Below are 6000 nucleotides of genomic sequence, written 5' to 3' on the forward strand. Positions count from 1 at the left end.
AACGAACTTTACAACTTTGGCGGGGGGGGGGGGAGGAGGGGAGGGGGGAGTAGGAGATGGGAAGGGATGGGAAGGAGAAACAAAGGAGGAGGCAACAATGCTTGATAAGAAATGTATTCGTTATCTTGCCCATGTAATTGTAACCCCCTCTGTATGGTATTTTCACAATTTAAAAAAAAAAGAAAAAAAAGAAATTGGGGTCTTGATATTTAATTTCCTAGAAAAAGCGGAGAAGGGATACTTATAGAAGAACAAATGACTTTCTGGAGATTAGAAGACCCTTAGGAGAATGGATGGGAGATAATAACTTTATAATAATGCCTAGTAGGTATGCTCTCCTGGGATAAGAGTTCATCTTCACAGGGTACCTGTAGCTCACACCTATAATCCTAGCTACTCAGGAGGCTGAGATCTGAGAATCATGGTTCAACATTATCCCAGGCAGGAAAGTCTTTGGGATTCTTCTCTCCAATTAGCCACCATAAACCTAGCAGTAGAGCTATGCTCAAGTGATAGAGAGCCAGCCTTGGACAAAAATGTTCAGGGACAATACCAGGCCCTGAGTTCAGGCCCTAAGACTGGAACAAAAACACAAGTTAATCTTCATTTTTTAAAAACAAGTTCTGCTTTTAGGCAGCAAAGTGAGCTCAGAGAAAGCCTCTTTCTCCTTTTATTAAATATCAAATATCTTCAACTCAACATAAGCCTTATGCTAGAATAACGTGTTTTAGGATGGCCTTTTTGGAACCTCTTCAGTTCATTTAAACCTTTCCTTTCTAGAGTGGGAGCACACACTGGGAGGTAAGAATCTTTCTTACATATATTTCTATCACTAGGCCTGACACTAGGGGATTCTTCAGTCATTTCCAACCAGAAGACTCAATGATCCTCATCAGTAGCAATCTATAGATAAGGGCTCAGTTGCATGTGTTACTCTTGGTTTGTGTAAGTAAACAGATCAGATGTAAATAAATGGCAAAAGTTGCAAGTTTGAAAATTCATTCTCCAGCATCCTTCTAAGCTTACTGTTGTGACTTTTACCTTGAATTATGAAAAATTACATAACTAAGATTCCCAACAGAGAACTGCACTTGAAGCTCATTCAGTTTTGTTCCAACAAAACTCAGATTCTAGGTACATAATGATGATACCCCAGAGCTATTATCTGTGTAGATTGTAGCTCTGGTGTTGATAATGAGCATATCTGAGCACATTCCATTCCTCTCTCTGTTTTAATCTCCACAGTACTCTGGTCATAAAGCAGTGAGCATGGCCAGTTCTTTGTGCTTTGTGTCTGCTCTGATTCTTTTCAGCATTGTCTTAGGTTAAAGGTGAGATTCCATTCCTGGTTCTCAGCTTTAACTCACCTGGAACAAACCTTTCTTTGCTTTTCCTGTCTCTATTTGTGCTTTCCAAAAAAAAAAAAGACAGGCTTTGGGACTACTCCATGTTCTGTCCTAGAAAATTTTTTTTTCCCTCAAGTCTGTAAAGGGAATGTGATAACTATATTCCTTTTGGTCACACCCCACCCAGCCATATGTTCTTGTTTTTTCAGCACACTTAGATTTTTTTGCAGGATGGCAATATGTTGTTTTTTGGGGGCTGCTGCTTGTTTGGGAGTGCTTTTTTGAGTCCTGTGGTCGTGAGAAATATGCCACATTTCTGGGATGGGCCTTCTTTGACCAGATCCCATATTTCATGAGAGCGAGCTAGTATCTGACTAAAGAATTTCAAGGCAAGGGAAGGCACAGCACTTTTGTCTCCTGAAAGGCCTCCAGATATGGAATGAGAAGTCAGTGAGCAAAACAATCTCCATTTTAATTCTTATAAGTAAAAATGATGGCCTACTCCTAACACACTGAGAAATCTATCTGGTTTTGTTATTTGCTTGAGTCCATAGTCTTACACTCACTCAGATGTAGGTAGGGACAAGATTTCTTTCTTGTTTAATTATTTCAGTATTGGCTATTTAACTTCTGTTCTTATATATGCCCTTAACTAGGGTGAATACTTTTTTGTGATCATTATTTCTCCTACCACCGGGAGATGTGATTTTAATAACACTATTTGTTAAGACAATAGACGACTTACTCTCTCTGTATCTCTCTGTCTCTGTCTCTCTCGTACTGACTCTCTCATTACAGTATACCACTTGTACAAAAGGTTTCACTGTGATATTTTCATACATGCATATAATGTACTTCAATCAAATTCACCCCCTCTATTGCTGCCTTTTATCCCTGCTACTCCACCCACAGCTTCTGTGAGACAGGTCTGTGAGATAGTGAATTTGCCTAGTCATGGAGCCACCAAGCGGCAGAACTGAGAAAGTGTAGCCCCTTGATGTCTGGTGTGATATTCTTACCAGGTCTTAATCTCTTGCCAGGAGCTCTCCTCAGTAAAATGAAATCTGTAACTAGAAACAGTTTACAAGTTTCTCTCCCAGCAAAGCTTGTCATTATCTCCATCTACATGTGGTTTGTCCTCTTTGAACTTCATGCAGGAAATCGTTCTATTCATTCATTCGTTCGTTCGTTCGTTAATCTATATTTTGGTTTCTTGAGACAGGGACACCTAATATAGCTCAGGTTGGCTTTGAACTCTCATCTCTCTTGCTTCAGCCTCCCTAGAGCTGGGATTGCAGCCTGGCTCCACCATGCCATCTGCTTCCTCCTTTTCTGTTGTTTTTGGTGTGTGTGTGTGTGTGTGTGTGTGTGTGTGTGTGTGTGTGTGTGTGTGTGTGTGTGTGTGTGTGTGTGTGTGTGTGTGTGTGTGTGTGTGTGTGTGTGTGTGTGTGTGCCAGTACTCCAGTACTGGGGTTGAACTCAGGGTCTTAGCGCTGTTCTGTAGCTTTTCTGCTCTGGTCTACCAGTGGAGCCACAAGTCCCCTTCTGGCTTTTGTGCTTACCTGGACTTCCCAGACTTCCCTGTCTGGGAAGGCTTCTAACTATAATCCTCAGATCTCAGTAACTAGTGTTACAGTCATGAGCTACTTCCTTCATTTGTATTCATACTCCTAGAAAGACTATTACATGCTTATCTTAACTACCATTGTTTATATAGGTGACTTAGTTTGTACAGTTGATAAGGGCAATAAATGTGGGACTTGTTCTCACTCGTGGCTTTACCTTGTTAAACATTTCATTCTCTGGGTTTAGAATCAGGCCTAAATTTGAATCCAGAGCAGTTTGCTTTTATCTGCTATTGTATAAAATGCTTTTATATAAATGGAGGTAGCCATGTCAATCTATAGAGGTATTATGAAGAACAACAATGTGATTTCTAATTACTAATTGAATGCTATGTATTTGACCTTTAATCCCCCCCACATTTTGTACAAAAATTGATGTGGCTCTCTAAGACTTCCGCCCACCTCTCTTTTGTTGTTGGTGGAGGTAGTTATGGAGCTTAAACTCAGGGCCTAAGTGCTCAGTTCCTGAGCTGTCGGGTTTTTTTGTTTTGTTTTGTTTTTTCTTTTTCACACAAGACTAATGCTCTATCACTTTGAGTGACAGCTCTACTTCCAGTTTTTTAGTGGGTAACTAGACATCAATCTCATAGCCTTTCCTGCCAAGATAGCTTCAAGCCGGGATCCTCAGACCTGTCTCCTGAATAACTAGGATTATAAGCATGAACCACCAGCACACTATTTCTCCCTGCCCCACTCTCTGTTTCGTGTGTGTGTGTTGGGTTCTGAGCCAGGGTCTGGATACATAATCTAGTCTATCCAGATTAGCATCAAACTCTTAATCCTCCTCAAACTCCTCAACCTCTCAAGTCCTTGGATTCCAAAGATATGCTATAACCTCAGCTGTCCTTGTAGTTCTTAATATCCATTCCTTTTGCTACACAATGACCCACTGGTAGATTATCCTTTGTAGGTACTCATTAAATTTTTAAGTAAGATGCTCTCATAGTCAACTGGAGAGAAGGAAGGAGTAGCTCACTTTGGTCTTCTGCTGCCACTTGGTCCACCTGATAAGTGAGTCACAAGGTGACAGTAACCTGGAGGCTGGCTTCAGTTAGGAGTGAGTATTAGGATGCAAAGGAGCAGCTATAGCCACACTGCACGTGTATTTTTAACTGCCAGGGCCTGCCTCTTTATATCAGCCTGATGATTTGATTCTGAGAGTGAGTCAAATAGCTCAGAACAAACAATACCAGCGTCACATATTAGGAGCTCAATAAACATGTGAGATCAATAGAATGACATAAGAATATTTTTTCAAATTGAATACCGAGTAAGACACTTAGAGTCACATAGACCCCAGAGACCCTTAATCATAGTCATAGTCTCTATATTGATAAGGGGAAGTTACCAGATTTATCATTGTTGGCTTACATGGTATGTGTATTATATGCTATAGTCACACAGAGAAAGGAGGAGAGAAAGAGAGAAAGAGAGAGAGCATGCAAAATTATCACTGGTAAAAGAGAAGGAAACTATCTCTTTATTTGTTCTTATCATAAGATTTAAGGTTTAAAAATGCATCTCTGGTAAATTGCTTGAGAATCTTCACACTCCCCCACCTCCTAGAGGAACAGGTGAGCAACTCTTCTATTAAAAACAAATTTAAAAAAGAACAGAAGAAAGCAATACATTTCTTGCTCATAGAATAAATAACATGTGTTAGCGAAGCCAAGTTTAGATTCTCGATTGCACAGGATTTCTAAAGCCAAGCTCCTATTTTGTTCTTTGTAACTATTTATTTTTTTCCAGTGCTTCTTAAGACTATTCTTTTTTTAATTTTTTTATTATCTTTAAGTGGTTGTACAAAGAAGTTCCCATTCTACAAAACAGTATATCAATACATGTAACTATTGAATACATGTAACCACTTATGACCATAGAATGGTGCCCCATTTTATCCATCTGTTTAAGACAGTGCCCTAAGAGCAAATGCATTATTGTTTGTCTGCCCTTTTGAAATACTCCTGACTGATGTGTCTTTCTGCGTGTGTCCATCAACACACCCATTTTGCACATGTCCCTGTTTGATGCACAAACACCTGCACCTCTCCACTTTCCAGCCATGCCAAAACTCCAACTGCCAGTTCCAAAAAAGCACAGAAACATACTTTCTGTCTAGGCCTTTGTGTATGTTTCTTCATCTGTCTTGAACATCTTTTATCCCTATCCTCATTGCTTTCACCCACGCACAACTGTGTCACAGGAATAAGTCCTACTCAGCAGTTAGATCTCTACTTAGTCAATTCCTGGTTGCACAATGCTTTCTGAACCCAACAAAGCCAGGCAGGGTGGCTTGCATTTTTAATACCTGCTGTACAGAAACTAGAGATTAGGAAGATTGCTTCTAGACTTTAGACTGGAAAAAATTAAAATTTAAAAAAAAAGTTTGAGAGAATCTAATCTCAACCAATAAGAAGCTGATCCATAGTGGTGTGTACATATCATCCCAGCTACACATGAAGTACAAATGGGAGAGTTGACATTCAGACTGGGCAAAAATTATAACCCTATTCAAAAGATAAACAAGCAAAGAGGGTTTGGAGAATAGCTCAAATGACAGAAACTCTGCTTAGCAAATGCAAGGCTTTCCATTCAAATCCTAGTACAGCCTCAATAAAATAAAGAAAATGTAGGTTTTACTAAATGTACATCTGTGATGGAACTTACAACAGGATATAAAAATGAAAATCTTAGCCAAGACTAAGAAAAAAAGCCTAGAACACAAAAATGTATAAGAAAGCAGTTAAAAAATGGTTACCTGACTTTTTCTTCACTTGTTTGTCACAGTTCTGGAAGACATCGAAATATCTTGGAAGGGTCTGCTGCGTCTTCATTGATGCTTGTCTTTTCACTCTGACCCTACCTGATTGATGACATAGAGGTCTCTTTGGGGTTACTTTTATAAGGGAATTCATTGCATTCATTGAGGGCTCTATCATCATAAATTACTCGACATTTTTATGAAGTGTTACTGTTTGCCTCTACTTTGTATTGTTCAGAAATGGCAAGTGTAATATAAAAGTAATAAA

This window comes from Dipodomys spectabilis, unplaced genomic scaffold, assembly GCF_019054845.1.
Source record: "Dipodomys spectabilis isolate Male_0828 unplaced genomic scaffold, ASM1905484v1 ptg000015l, whole genome shotgun sequence".
Lineage (NCBI taxonomy): Eukaryota > Metazoa > Chordata > Mammalia > Rodentia > Heteromyidae > Dipodomys > Dipodomys spectabilis.